The 16,551-nt window shown below is 37.9% G+C and overlaps 1 pseudogene; it reads left to right on the top strand.

Moving 5' to 3' along the window:
- The first annotated feature begins 372 nt into the window (after positions 1-372).
- LOC119981836 lies at positions 373-16,141 on the top strand (annotated as a pseudogene).
- Positions 16,142-16,551: the final 410 nt, after the last annotated feature.

Genomic DNA, 16,551 nt, shown 5'->3' with positions numbered 1-16,551 from the left:
AACTCCTGCATTGTCAGATCTAAATATTATAATTGTGAATATGTTATACTAGTACTAGATTTGTTAAGTTAAATATCGAAGGAGGTAGTCCAAATTCAGTAACACATCACTTTCTAGTTTTTCAGCACAAGACCCATAACAGAGATAATAAACCTTCCAGCATGTGTGGAGAACCACGAAAGAAGATGAATGGACAAAAAAAGAATATCAACAGAAGACCGCACATCCACTGAAGTTGTACAGAAAGGAAGACCATAACATATAGAAAGACATTAGACTGATTATGGATAATATATTTTCAGTTGGATGGTACTCTAATGAGTGTTATTTCCCTATTTTTCTTGGAATTTTTTATTTTAATGCTCATTTCATTGTCCACAGGTTATAGCTATCAAAGACATTATTCGACCTCCACAAAGGAAGAATTTTAATGATGTCTACATTGTCTATGAATTAATGGACACTGATCTTCATCAAATAATACATTCGAATCAACAATTGACTGATGACCATTGTCAGGTTAGCATCATTTTTACTCTTAGCATAGTTGTGTGGTAGGATTTATGTTTACCATGCCAATGCAGTTATCTGTATCTGTATGCCCATTTTTATGTTTACCATGTCAGTACAGTTATCTGTATGACCATTTTGATACATATTTACTTTGCATCTCTTTTGTTCTTCCCGGTTTTTCTTTTACAGGATTTTGTAAATTGTAAGATCCTTAATTCAAAACTAAAGGTTTGAGCAATGGAGATATGCTATTACAATATGGCAGTTCTTCACATGTTTCTGATTTTTTTTTTCACAAGTTTCCTTTTTTCTCTCCTCGAACTTTTATTAACAAATAATCATGCTTCAGGCTTGCATTTGTTGTTTTCAGACTGGTTTCTTGTAATGCTTTATATGTTTACCGTGGAAAACTAAAAACACCAAAGCATTTAGAGGACAAGGTTTTATATTCCAACTAATTGGGGTTGGCTTCACAAATTCTCTCTTCTGGCTCGATAGGCAGTCACATGTTTTTTCAAATTAAAAGATAACATGATAAGGACAAAGTTCATAGATAACTTTGCTTTGATGTTCATCTCTGTCACTTATTTGGTTTTGGATATTTTCTTTGTTCAGCTCTCTAATCTCTGTTACATTGGATATCTTTTCAAGATTTCAGCGTTCTACAGGGACATATAGATGAATACAATTAAATTATTAAACATGTTTTTATCCTCGATTTTCACGTTACAATATCAATTCTTTTTGCTGTTTAAAATGTAGCATTTTCTGTATCAATTGTTACGAGGGCTCAAATATGTACATTCGGTGAATGTTCTGCATCGTGATTTAAAGCATGGCAGTTTTCTCATGAAGGCAAATTATGACCTTAAGATTGCAAACTTTGGCCTTGCTTGGACGACGTCAGAAACAGATTTTGACCGAATATGTTGTTACTCGCTGGTACCGAGCTCCAGAATTGCTACTAAATTGTTCAGAGTACACTGCGGCAATTGATATATGGTCAGTGGGTTGCCTACTTCGGCGAAATCATGACAAGAGAACCCTTATTTCCTGGGAAAGATTATGTTCATCAGCTGAGACTTATCACAGAGGTACGCATCTTGATCTCACTTAGTATTATAAACTGTGGGGTATCTTTACTTTTGTGGCCCACATTAAGAACATTCCCCTCATTGCTTTTGATGGAATCCCAAATTCTTTCACTCACTCAACAGTCAAATGATCTGTTCTTGTGATGGAATCCTTCAATTCTTCCACTCATTCGGCAGACAAATGATCTGTTACTAGTGTGTTCCTTACTTTAGGGCATTGGCTGCCTTTGTCTTGTCCTTCACTAGAGGAGTCAAAGAGGTTTTCTAAATTTTCTTCACATGCTTCCCTTTACCTTGAAAATGCAAAATGACAATATTCATCTTGTTGAATAGCACTAAAGGATAGGACCACAGGAATAACTCTGGATATGTCGGATCATTGACGGGATTTGTGAATTAGTTTAAATGATGTGAGATGCTCATTAAGGATGCCTTTTTTGTTTTCATAAGTACTTATAAGGAAGGGGGACAAGCAGTGAGGGAATTAAATATATGGTCTAGGAAAGATATAATAAAGTATGTATAGGGGTCAAAGTCAACCTCAACAAATTATATGGGTCATGTTCAACCCAACAACAACAAAAGCCCAACAGAGGCTAGGGCCCCGGAGCCCAACAGAGGCTAGGGCCCCGAAGCCCAACAACAATCAGACCAGAACTTATAGTCCAAAAAGGACTTAGTCTTAAAAAGGCAGTACGAAGCCGATGCAAATAAGGCCGAACCAATAACTAAGGGACGAAGCCGAAGATAAGGTAGTTCCTCGTTAATGGTAACAGCCGAAACTGCTGCAAACTATTGCAAACTGCCATGAACTCCTCCAAACTGCTATGAACTTCTCCAACTGCCATAACTGCTGGTAACTGCTCAAGAAAAACATAAAAGGAGTTCATTAGGAGAGTGGAAGGGGCGCCGATTTTTCTGACTTATTTTTGTAATCACAAGTGAGAAATAAAAGACTACTCTATCATTCTGTACCGTGGACCTAGGCTCAAAGCCGAACCACGTAAAATCTCTCTGTTGTATCTCATATTTTCTCGCTCATTCTCCACAAATTCGATTGTCGATAATTTACATCAACAATTTGGCGCGCCAGATAGGGGTAGCAAACGTTATCAAAATGACAAACTCGGAAGATTCGCGGGATGATGCTGTAAACGAGAAGATGAAAACTTTGATTCAACGTTTCGACGAACATGAAAGAAGAGTCCAGCAGTTGGAACAAGAGAATTTAACTGTTCGACAAGAGAATCAAAGGCTGCTTGACCTGATGAATACATCATCAAGTCCACACATAATTAGAACTAGACCTGCAAATACTGTCCCAAGTACTTCTGTTCGACCCAACAATGGACAAACAACACAAATTCCCAACGCAAGTGTTCCGTTGCCAGGATTTGTGCATCAGACGGAACCATCATTGGCGTCAACATCAACTCAGTTTCTAAAGCCAATGGCACAATCTATGGCACCGTTATTTCCAATACCAACTTCGTCTTCAACTATTCCAACAATTGGTGCATGGTTGAACATAACTACAACACTACCAGAAGTTGCGACGCAGCGAAGTGTCGATAAAAGACTGGAGGAAATGGAGTCAGCATTCTTCAGGATACCCTGCATACCACCGCCTATAAAGAAAAATCGTACTTTTCTCAAATCTCCATTTGTTCATGCCATTGCCATGGAAGAGCTCCCAAAGAAATTCATTATACCACATATCAAACCTTACGATGGTACCACCGACCCGGAAGATCATGTGGATCAATATAGTCAACGATTGACTCTAGTATCATATCCATTCAACAAGCATGAAGCATGCATGTGCCGAGGATTTAGTTCAACCTTGGTGGGACCTCCTTTGAAATGGTATCTTAATCTTCTGAAAGGGCAAATTGCTTCGTTCGCACAATTGGCCGATGCATTTGTTGAACAGTTTACAAGCAGTAGGAAAATAATTCCCACATCAGATGATCTGTATCGGCTGCGACAGAAGCAAGGAGAATCTCTACGGTCATTCTTGACAAGATTCAATAAAGAAAAACTGGAGATTCCGGGTGCTTAGATGAGATTGCGATCAATGCATTTTGCATGGCTTTTCTTCCTAGAAGCAAATTGTACGAAAAGCTTACTCGTTATCCATGTAAATCATTTCAAGAAGTGCAGGCAAGAGCGATCGTTCAAATTAAATGAGAAGAAGATAAAGGAAGACTTCCAGAGCAACCAACAGAGCAGCCAAAGAAATCTGAGCAAAAGCAGATAAGTTCGGAGGGTCCGCGATATCCTCGCAAAGATCCTAAACCAATTGATTTCAAGAAGAAACCTCGATCTCTTGAATATAATTTGGTAATTCCACCAAATGAAGTCTTATCAGTGTTGAAGAAAATGGGAGACGCTGTTCGATGGCCAGACAAGTTACGTAAACCGTTAGATCAACGGGATACTTCTAAATGGTGTGAATTTCACAACGATTACGGGCATACAACAGATGACTGTTTTACCCTAAAAAAAGAAGTAATCCAATTGCTAAAGAAAGGTTATCTTCGGGATTTGTTATTAGAAAGAGGAAAAGCAGCGATGTCCCAAGCTGAAAGACGAGAAGAAGAACAAAAGCCACCTCCTCCAGAGAAGATGATTAACGTAATATTCGGTGGATCGGAGATTAGCGGAATCACACACTCATCGGCAAAGAAACATGTCAAGCAAACAGAAAATTCTGAGGTATGGAATGATAAGCCGATGGTACAATTCACGAGACAGGTTATCAGCTTCACAGACGATGAGATGATGAAATTACTCAATCCGCATGATGATGCCCTGGTAATAACTTTGCAAATTGCCAATTGCGAAGTGAAAAGAATCACGATCGACGATGGCAGCTCAGCAAATTTATTGTTTATGTCCACACTTCAAGCAATAGGACTTTCAGAAGATGATATAATCAGAGGTCCTATACCACTCATTGGCTTCAACGGAGAACAGCAATTCACCATCGGCTCTATTCCATTGCAATTATATGCAAAAGGAATAAATCTCCAGGTTCGGTTTAATATATTAGATTGTCAATCTCCATATAATGCGATACTTGGACGACCTTGGATCATGCAATGAGGGCTGTGCCGTCAACTTATCATCAAGTGATACGGTTCCCAACAAGAGGTGGAATACAAGAAATATATGGGGATCAACGTCAAGCAAGGAGTTGCTATGAACAAGCATTGAAAGGAAAAACCAAAGCTTTATAGCAATTACAGCAAGGGCCGATTCTAAGCAATCAAGAAGAACCGGCTAATAAGGAGATAGAAGAAATCATCATTCATCCTGGATCGCCAACTTCGAGAAAATTTGATCCAATTCCTGCAAAATCATAAGCATACTTTCGCTTGGACGCATGCAGATATGATTGGAATTGATCCGAATATCATCACTCATCAGTTGCAAGTCGATGATAACTTCCTTCCAGTGAGGCAAAAGAGACGAAGGCTCGCTCTAGAAAGAAATAAAGTCAACAATGAGGAAGTTCGAAAGCTGCTAAATATTGGATTCGTCCGAGAAGTTCAATACCCAGACTGGCTTGCAAATGTGGTTGTGGTAAAAAAGAAGAATGGAAAGTGGAGAGTCTGTATTGACTTCACAGATCTGAATAAAGCTTGTCCAAAAGATTCTTTTCCACTTCCTCATATCGATGTACTTGTAGATGCAACAGTAGGGCATGAACTACTCAGCTTTATGGATGCATTCTCAGGATATAATCAAATCTTGATGCATCCAGAAGATCAAGAGAAAACTGCATTTATAACCGAACTTGGTACGTATTGTTATAAAGTGTTCGCAAGTCTGCTTGAAAAAACGATGGAGGTATACATCGATGATATGCTAGTAAAGACTATGAAGGCCGAAGATCATGTTGAACACCTCAAACAAGCATTTGAAATTCTTGACGCTCATCAAATGAAGTTAAATCCTCTCAAATGCGTTCTCAGAGTCAAAGCAGGAAAATTCTTGGGATTCATTGTTACGCAAAGAGGTATTGAAGCAAATCCTGATCAAATCCAGGCGATACTTAATATTCCTTCTCCCACAAAAATACGAGACGTACAACGGCTGGCGGGAAAGATTGCAGCACTAAATAGATTCATCTCCAAATCATCTGAGAGATGTCATCATCTATTTACGGCTTTGAAGAAATCAGCTAACTTCGAATGGACAGAGGAATGCGAGACGACATTAAAGAAATTGAAAGGATATCTGACCAATCCTCCAATTCTCGCAAAGCCAAAAACCGGTGAGATACTCTATCTTTATTTAGCAGTTTCTGAATTTGTAATTAGTGCAGTACTGCTAAGAGAAGAGAACAACCGACAGCATCCAGTATATTATGTTAGTCGGAGTTTGCTGGATACCGAGACAAGGTATCCTTTAATGGAAAATCTTGTTTTAGCACTTATCACAGCAGCAAGGAAACTTCATCCTTATTTTCAAAGTCATCCTATCACGGTGGTGACGAGCTTCCCAATCAAAACGATACTCCATAAACCAGAATTGTCCGGACGATTAACAAAGTGGGCAATTGAATTGACCGAACATGATATCGTGTATCAACCTCGAACAGCAATCAAAGCCCAAATTCTAGCAGATTTCATTGCCGAATTTAGTCCAGGTATGATGGATAATGCTCACAAAGAATTTCACCAAAACATCGAAGATGATGAAGCGATTTGGCAATTATTTGTTGATGGTTCGAGTAATGCAAAGGGAAGCGGCTTAAGTATAATCTTGATCTCACCACAAGGAGATCAATTCCCTCAAGCTGTACATTACGGATTTCACGCAACAAATAATGAAGCAGAATATGAAGCTTTGATTGAAGGACTGAAACTAGCGAAAGAAGCGAAAGTTCAACGTATCCACGTAACTTCGGATTCCCAATTGGTCGTTAACCAGTTGAATGGAGAATATCAAGCAAAAGATGAAAGAACGAACGATTATCTGGAGTTAGTGTGAAAGTTGCAACTTGAATTCAAGGAATTCCAAATTAATCAAGTTCCAAGAGAAGAAAATCAGCAAGCATATGCATTGGCGAACCTAGGATCATCAATCCCGGTGCAAACGAATCAAAACATCCCACTGATCTATTTAGAGTCGCCTGCAATAGACAAAAATTCCACGGTGGGGCAGTCTTTTGCTATCATAGAAGATGATGATGATTGGAGAACACCATTTATACAATATCTGCGAGATGATGTGTTACCACAAGGTAAGAATGAAGCCAGAGCACTACAACGTAAAGCGCCACGTTATACAATAGTTAATGGCACTCTTTGCAAAAGGTCATACCAAGGAATCTTACTGCGGTGTTTATCTAAAGAAGAAGCACAGTATGACTTAGCAGAATTACATGAAGGTGTCTGCGGAAACCATTCTGGTAGTCGAAGCTTAGCCAGTAAAGTCATGCAAACTGGTTATTATTGGCCTACTGATAGCAATTTTCGATCGCTTAAAATAAGCAAACAAAAATCCCAAATTAAAATACTCGCAAGCGCACAAGACAGTAGTAGAATAGATTATGCAAGAACGAGGTCGAACCACAAGGATTGGATAAACAATACGATTAACTACTATACTAAACTTAGCAAAAGAAACAATTCTTGAGAGATGGTTGATTGTAGATAGTAAGCGATGAAATCAAAGTAACGAAGTAAAGAAAATACAAAATTGTTGATTTTGATTGTGAAAGCAATTTTATGAAAGCAGTAAGACAATGAATCCATCTTAATAATCCTCTCTAGTTGTTGATTACCTCACCTTTAACCCAATCAATCGATGTTGTTGGCGAATCCACTAAGGCGTGAATTAGCTATGGTATCTAGGCTAATTCCTTTATCTTAACATGCAATTTGGTTATGGTATCTAACTCAAATATGAACATGCAAGATGTCCTTAAGTTCAAGAATTCATTAACATGCCATGTAAACCCTAGGAGTATGGTATCTACCCTAGGCGTTCCCAATTCCTAATCACAAGAAGCTGGTCCCAAACCCCGTATGGTATCTACGTGAGCTTGCATCAAATTACTTAGTTGAAAACTTAGTTGGTGGCCAATCATCCAAGCAATCAAACAAGTATATAGCACGGTGATTAGAAATCCAACATCAAAAGAGCAATCAAAGATAAGAATAATAAACAAACTAGAGAATCATATTAAGACTTCATCAAGCCCTAGCCAAAGCGTTTAGTTACACATAGTCAAGAATGAAAACCACAAGAAAGGTTGGAGAACACCCTAGAAAAGTCGGCTGAATATCTGAGTGTCTGAACCCCCGAAAGTTCCTCCGAATCCTATGAAGTCCTCCTTAAATAGCTCTCTCAAACCCTAGACTTCCTCTACAACAATTACTAAAACTCCAAGGAAATTTACCCTTGGTTTCCAAAACAATAAACCCAACAAAAAGGGAAGAGGTTGACTTCTTCTATGATTAGGAAATTGCACTGCTGAATGTCATGGACGTTTTCCCCATGTTCTGCCCTTCATACAAATCTTCAAAAATATGTAAATTGAAGCTTGATCTCTTAGCTTTCCAGGGCCATCTCACACGTCTCTAGCAAAATTCTGTAGAATCTTCTAGACCCACTTCTTCACAGATAGCGCAGTTCTGCCGAGATCATATTTTAGCTCAGCTTGTCTTCAAAATCTGGGTCAATTGGCTTCACCGAAAATTCCCAAAATATTCTCCAACTTTCTTCAAGGTCTTAGCTTTATTCTCCAATTGATGGTTCTTCAAAAATACTCAAAATATATCCTTTTCCATCAAAAATCATCCAAGTGCTCGAGAAAACTGAAAATGAGAAAAACAAAGTAATTAGTCCTTTTTAAAGCCAATCCTCTAACAAAAACCAAGTTTAGAGAGTATTAAAATGAGAGAATATATGAACTTATCACCTACGTTTCGCAGCGATGCAGCGATATATGTGGCTCAATGTGATAAATGTCAAAGATTTTCACAAATCCCGCATCAACCACCAACGGAGCTGGTCCCAATTTCATCAGCATGGCCTTTCATGAGATGGGGTATGGATATCGTCGGAAAACTTCCTCCAGCATCGGGACAAAGAGTGTTCTTATTGATTTTAACAGATTACTTCACAAAATGGGTGGAAGCTGAAGCTTATAAACAAGTCAGGGACAAAGAGGTTAAAAGCTTCATATGGAGAAACATCATTTGCAGATTTGGAGTTCCTTATGAAATCATTTGTGATAATGGATCTCAGTTCATAAAACTTCAAGATTTCTGTAATACGTGGAAGATAAAGCTTTGCTTCACATCACCAAGGCATCCACAATCGAATGGTCAAGCAGAAGCTACAAACAAAACGATAGTCAACACTTTGAAAAAGAGACTGGAAAAATCAAAGGGAGCCTGGGCAGACGAACTCCCAGGAGTTTTGTGGTCATATCGAACAACAGTGAGAACTTCAACAGGTGAAACTCCATTTTCTTTAACTTATGGAACTGAGGCAGTGCTACCAGTTGAAGTAGGCCTTCCGACAACACGATTTGAATGGCAACGAGATGAGGAAAATAACATCATCCTCACTGAAGAGTTAGATATGCTCGAGAAACGACAAAACAATTCATCTGTTAGAACAGCAGTCTACAAGCATCGAATTGCAAAATATTACAACAAGACAGTCAACTCAAGAGCTTTCAATATTGATGACTGGGTCTTACGAAAAGTTTTCCAGAATACACAGCAATTAAATTTTGGAAAACTGGGGGCCACATGGGAAGGACCATACAGAATCGTAGATATCATCGGCAATGGTGCTTATAGATTGCAAACCAGAGAAGGAAAGATACTTAACAACAGCTGGAATGCGAAGCATCTTAGGTTATATCTTTCTTTAAAAAAAAAATTTATTTACATTAATGATATATGTTTACTATAGGGATCTGGATGATGAACCACCGAAATGTATATATTCTCTCAATCGAGTTGAATATATACATATGTATGCTGAGCATATATAAGTGCCTGACAGACCGCATTACATCACCCCCATCGTTCTATACTTGATTATTGCAGGATCTATCAGCATATTGAATAAAATATCAAAGTTTGGACGAAGGTCAAAGAAACGAAGACTGATGTCCTCCAATTTCCCAAAAGGTCATGTATACTTAACCCTTTATTTATTCTAACATTATTACTTGCATCATGATTAAAATCTTAAGCATATAGTTAAAGCTATGGACTTCAATTGATAAGAAACATAAAGAAGTTACGATTGTATTTAGGGTTACAAAGGTAAAAAGGGAAGATACAAGATTTAAAAAAAAATAAAAAAAAAAAAAAAATAAAAACCCTAAACACCGTCTTCAGCTTCAGAGGCAGAAGTTTGCGTTGCATCAATGACTTTGAATTCTTCATATTCTTTGATCATTCGATTAACTTCTTCCCCATTTAAAGTACCGGCTTTATATTGCATCATCACCTCCCACAAGGCCTTGATTCTTTCCTTTCCAGCAGCAAGAGCACATTCTCCCTTGTAAAAATCGGCATCTTCCTTTGATTCTATCAATTCATCTGATAGCCGATTTGCTTTCTCAATAGAGGCACTTAATTCAATTTCGCAATCTTTCAATTTAGAGTCAACTTCCTGTAGATCTTTCAATTTGATTTCGTTTTCCTCAAATTTGACTTTGAAAGCTGAAAGTTCCTCTTCCGTAGTTTTCTGCTGCTGTATTGTGTTGGACAATTGTCTGCCCTGATCTGTGAAATCAGTCTTCAAAGCAATATGCCTTCTGTCCAATTCATCGAACTTATCTTCAGCTTTCTTTAAAGCTTCAGCAGCAACATTCTTCGTTTTTTCCAATTGAGCTTCGGCCTCCATCCTTAACTTTTTCTCCTGCTCTTCGGCCTCCAAATTTTTTTTCATATCGGCCTGTAGTAATCCGCTGGAAAGACGAAGACTTTTTACTTCCTTGCTTAACTTTTCGACTTCTTTATCAATATAAAGCTGAACTGACAAAGCCTGAAAGAAGAAAACGAAGGTTACTTTTAATTTAACATAGCAATACAAATAAACTAAGTTTTGAAAATACCTGAAAAGCATGAGAAATGCTGTAAAGAGAAGCGTCTTCAAGAGTCAATTTAGGGGGGGTGAAACGAAGGGGATAGGCCAATTTATGTAAATCAGGAAATAATTCAGTAGGCCTTGAATAAAGAGGGATATTAGGGATCGACATTTCAAAGCTCCTCGCCGGAAGATTAGATGGAAGATCAGCTCCCGATAATCTCAACTCCCTTTCAATTAGAGCTCTCAGAGGTGAAGTTGGATGAACAGGATCTTTTCCTTCCCTTCTCACGGTCGCCTCCCTCACTTCATCATCAGGAACCTGAATGATATCATCGGCCTCCTTATTCAATCCCGCACTTTCATCTATCAAAAAAGGGGACGATAGCCTAGGTTTCTTCTTCCTCACAAGTGTAGAATCATCATCTACATTGTCTTCAGGAACTTCACGAGTCTCAATAACCTCAGCAATAGTTCCTAACTCACTATGAAGTCCCAAGCTAGATTCATGTTTTCTCTTCGTCCTCTTCTCCTTAAAGCTTCTCTGAACTTTCTTCTTTTCAGCAATCTCCTTAAGAGTCAAAGGAACAATTGTTCTTGGGGCCATATGAGGTTCTGTCAAAAAATCGAAAAGAAATTGTTAGAAACAAAAAACAAAATACAAATCATAAATATTTTCTTAACTTACTTTCAAAAAGATATTTTGAGGAGACAAATTTCCAATCTCTCTCAGGACGAGGAATTGTCTTTAGAAATAATTGACAATTCCTTTGAGCTTCCTTAGTGATAGTTATCTTAGGAGATTTCCCTGCCATAGAGAGATAAATATTCACAAAATGTTTAGATGAAAATAAAAGAGAATTTAAATAGATTATACCTTGAATTTTCCAAGAACTAGGGATAACCTCATCATCTCCCAGAAGAGTTTCCTTCCTTACCAAGAAATACCTCTTCTGCCAGTTATGATCACTAGAGGTGGTTCCAGCGATCAAATTTTCCTTATCCTTCTTTGATAACATAAACCTACCTACATCCTTTTTATTTTCTTGCCAAGAATAGGCAGCAAGAAATTCATGAAGGCCAAAAGAAAGATTGAATTTCACACTTAAAGCTTCTAAAGACAACAAAATCCGCCAAGAATTAGGCATGAGTTGACAGGGGGCAACTTCAAAAAATCTTAATACAGACTTAACTAAAGGTCCCAAAGGAAACTTTAATCCACACCTCAATGTTATAACATATACCACAGTCCACCCTGGAAATTCATAAGAGGCTGATTCGTTAGAACTAGGAATTTGCATCTCTATCTCCTGTGGAATTTTGAACTCAACTCTAATATTGTCTAGATCCTCTTCCGTTAATACAGAAGCAGGATCCTTGTCTACTATAACCTCTTCCTCAAAAACTTTTTGAACTTTACTTTTTGAACGGGTGGTTGGTAAAAGGCTAACTTTAGATGGACTAATCATCTTTTGACCCGACATTCCTTCAGATTCAGAGTAAGATGAAACCCTAAGAATGGTGGTTTTCTCCCCTAGACCTCTTTCAGACATATCGTTATCAGGAAACTCATCTCGAGTTTCCATAATATCTTGATTCTCACTCGGAATAATTTGGGGACCGAAATTAGATTCGTCCCTCTCGTTTTCTCTCTCAAACCTATCAATAAATTCTTCGGAAGAACCAAACCAAGCCATGATCGAAAACTCAAAAAAGAAGAAGTCAAGAAACGTACCGAAAGTCGAGTCGTGTTCTGGAAGTTTTAAGATAGTGGGTGGTTACAATAAACCCATTAAAAAACCACCAAGGACTGTAAATTCGGAATTCAAAAGTTAAAACTCCTCGGAAATCGTTCTACTACGAACTAATCAGAGCCTTTCGATCAAAAGTAACTTCTCGATAAATGGTGAAAACGGCGGCGTTACATTATTACATCTCCTTAAAAAAAAAAAACTAGTTAGAATCGAAACACGATTCAACTTCTAAAATTGCGCTCTTTTCCCTATAAATATACTGGAAAAAAAACCAAAGAAATACCACTTCCAAAACAAAAAAACCTCTACAGTTATGAGTTCTTCCAAAAATCCTATCGAGCCTGAATATCGAAAAATAATGTCCAAACCGCCAATCAAGTCAGATGAAGGATCATCCGAAATGGCAGAAGAAATTCAACAATTGAAGCTCTATCCCGACGGGTATGATCCATATCAACACGTCTCCAATCTGCAAGATTTGGTGATACGTTTAGATAAAGATCTCCATGAAGCAGAGAGAAGGATAATGGAGCTTACCCGAGCCTACAAATTGGCTGGACGGTCACTTTATCGGCTTCGAGACATGTCAAAAAATGCTGCTATGGAGGATGATCCTCAAAAGCTGCGACAAGCCTTACAAAACATCAATCTTTTTATGAAGAATAATCTAGTTAGAATGCATCATGCCTTATGGCCAAGACCTTAAAGGCTTGAACAATTTTAACTATTTATAAATATTATTCCATGTTTATTTAACCTCTATCAAAGATAGCATTCTTAAACGAACTAAGAATTTCCTTGCTAGGTTCCAAATATATTCAATTTCTGTCATAGATGAAACTTTTAGGTGAAACAAAAATCTCACCATTAAAAGACGAAGCTTTATTAGAGGAAGACGAAGCTCTATTAGAAAAAGACGAAGCTTCCCAAAATTCCAAAAATAATTTAACTCCAATAGTTTAATATCAATTCTGATTAGTTAATCCTCGAGCAAACCAAAAGACATTCCAACTCCTCGAAAAAAGACGTGGATAAATGTTACAACCGTCCATCTCCCCATTATCTATCACAACTTCCAAGGAAAAAGTAACTTCCTTCATATTTCATTCGTATAAATATGCAAAAGTAAAAATTAGCAGAAACCAATATTTTCCTCAAGAAATCTTCAAGGATGGATACTCCTAACTCTCCACCTGCAAAAAGATCTAGAACCGATGAGGGTTCTACTTCTAAAGAAGATGAAGATGGAAATGATCCCAGATTCAACCTCTCCCCTATAAGGGAAGATGTATACGAGGACGATCACCAGAAAACCATCGAATCTCTATAAAAGGCTCTGATGGAAACCAAAAGGAGACTTAAGAAAGCAACTGACAAAGTTCAAGACTACAGAAGACAACAAAATATGCCATACAAGGCGTTCGATATATGTCGTGGGGCCGACAAACAAGTAGTCATGATCCAGATAAATTGCACGAAGCAATCATTGAGATCACAGTACAACTTGGATATGCTGTAGATGGAATAGACAGTGTTCTTTACACCCTAGATTAAAATTCCTGTCCATTTCCTTTTTCCAATTTTATTTCAAGAAGATTTCTACGAAATTCCATTTCATTTACAACGAATATAAAAGGCGGGATATTTGAATTGTTTATTTCGAAATACGAAGAGACATCATGATCTTTAAAAACGGTGCAACCGTTTAGCTTCCCCATGTTCTTCAGGAATAACTGTTTCTTTGAACGTGAGTCTTTTGTCTTTAAATACACGACAAGAAGGAGGGAGAAGACATTCCTTCTTCCTTCCAAAAAAATTCCTCAACACCTAGCAAAATGAGTTCTTCTGATTCCACTCCTGCAGAAAGAGAATTAGACGAGAAAGAGAATCTCATTCCTTCCAAACGGGCAAGAAACGAAGACCCTTCATCTTCAAAAAAGGCAGAGGCCAAAGGAGAAGGATCCCCATCTCGAAATAACGACGAACCAGACGATTCAGTTGTTGAAATATTTGTAATATCTGAAGAATTGTACTAGGAAAACCCTCAAAACTCCATTGAAGGCTTAAAAGGACTTCTTGAGGAAGCCGAAAGAAATCTGTAAAACGAGTACGAACGAAACCAGTCTTATACGGATGTGCTTCGAGCGGCCAGAGATGCGCTGAACAGAGTTCGTGATAACGCTTGGGGTCATTCTCGAAATCAGAACGTTTATCGATTACAAGAATCTCTTTTAGATCTTGCAGCCCATGTTGGGAATGCAATGAATATCATAAATGATGTTATTCGCACCTGGGCTCGTTAAGAGTTATACCATTGCATATTTATTCCCATGTATGAAGTATTTACATTTTATCTTGACAAAGATATTTTCATTGTTAATCTCAGTGCTCTGAAATTGCAATTGTAGAAATACTTCAACAGTCAAAAAATGCAAAAACTACAAACAGAGATGATAAGACGAAGAGCTCTGAAGAAGACGCAACCCCAAGAAAAATATTTTTAAGTTTAAATCAAACTTAAAAATAGGGGGCAAAGTGTAGGGGTCAAAGTCAACCTCAACAAATTATATGGGTCATGTTCAACCCAACAACAACAAAAGCCCAACAGAGGCAGGGGCTAGGGCCCCGAAGCCCAACAACAATCAGACCAGAACTTATAGTCCAAAAAGGACTTGGTCTTAAAAAGGCAGTACGAAGCCGATGCAAATAAGGCCGAACCAATAACTAAGGGACGAAGCCGAAGATAAGGCAGTTCCTCATTAATGGTAACAGCCGAAATTGCTACAAACTATTGCAAACTGCCATGAACTCCTCCAAACTGCTATGAACTTCTCCAACTGCCACAACTGCTGGTAACTGCTCAAGAAAAGCATAAAAGGAGTTCATTAGGAGAGTGGAAGGGGGGCCGATTTTTCTGACTTATTTTTGTAATCACAAGTGAGAAATAAAAGACTACTCTATCATTCTGTACCGTGGAACTAGGCTCAAAGCCGAACCACATAAAATCTCTCTATTTTATCTCATATTTTCTCCCTCATTCTCCATAAATTCGATGGTCGATAATTTACATCAACAGTATGCATATCTTATATGAGTTTTTCATTGCTCTAGGCTATTAGTGCCACTAACATTCTGGTTCATGACTGTGTGGAAGGTGCAATTTATAGAAGGCTTGTTCAAATATGAAACTGCTTAGTTTTTCTCAAAACTGGGGTGATTGTGGACTATGATAACTTGTGCATCTTTTCCTTTCTTTGAAAAGCTGATAGGTTCACCTGATGACTCTAGCCTTCGTTTTCTACGAAGTAATAATGCGCGGAGATACGTTAGACAGCTTCCTCAATACCCAAGGCAAAAGTTTGACTCTAAATTTCCAAAGATGTCCCCTGGTGCTATTGATTCGCTGCAGAAGATGCTTGTATTTCATCCTAACAGGCGCGTTACAGGTATGATGAGTCACAATACTTTTCCATTTCATCAACTGCATCTAATTTTTTGTTGATGATACAACTTTGTTTCTAACTTTCCCTGCTGTTTGCAGTTGATGAGGCACTGTGCCATCCATACTTGGCTCCACTTCATGATATCAATGAGGAGCCTGTTTTCCCAAGGCCTTTCAGCTTTGATTTTGAGCAGCCATCATTAACCGAGGAAAATATCAAGGAACTCATCTGGAGAGAATCTGTTAAATTCAATCCGGATCCCTGAGGATTATTATTGTATTCTATGACTCCACCATACAACAATGCTATATAAAATCATCAGATTCCCTAAGAAACAAGATGGCAAACTTATGTCATTGTAACAGGATTGACTTGCAAATTTTTTTGTGGGAAAGACAGACTTGCACATGTTTTGATATTGGTAAATTGAAACATGTAGCAGACAGAGCATGGGAGAATCCTCTCAAGTTCTTTTCTATATCTAAAAGGAAATATGTATGCTTCGACTAGTTAGGTGTTTGTTTATCATCTTTTTCTCATATATTGTCTGACGTGACACTGCCAAAATCTGTATATATAAGGCTCTGCAAGGTAATCATTAGAAGAGGTCATTTGGTTTACTCCCTTGATTGAGATTTAGGTGAAGGTTCTTACTGTTACTGCAATGTAAAAAAT

Source organism: Tripterygium wilfordii, chromosome 17, assembly GCF_013401445.1.
Source record: "Tripterygium wilfordii isolate XIE 37 chromosome 17, ASM1340144v1, whole genome shotgun sequence".
NCBI classification, from domain to species: domain Eukaryota; kingdom Viridiplantae; phylum Streptophyta; class Magnoliopsida; order Celastrales; family Celastraceae; genus Tripterygium; species Tripterygium wilfordii.
Note: the sequence above shows the minus strand (reverse complement) of the source record. Positions and strands in the feature narration are given on the sequence as shown.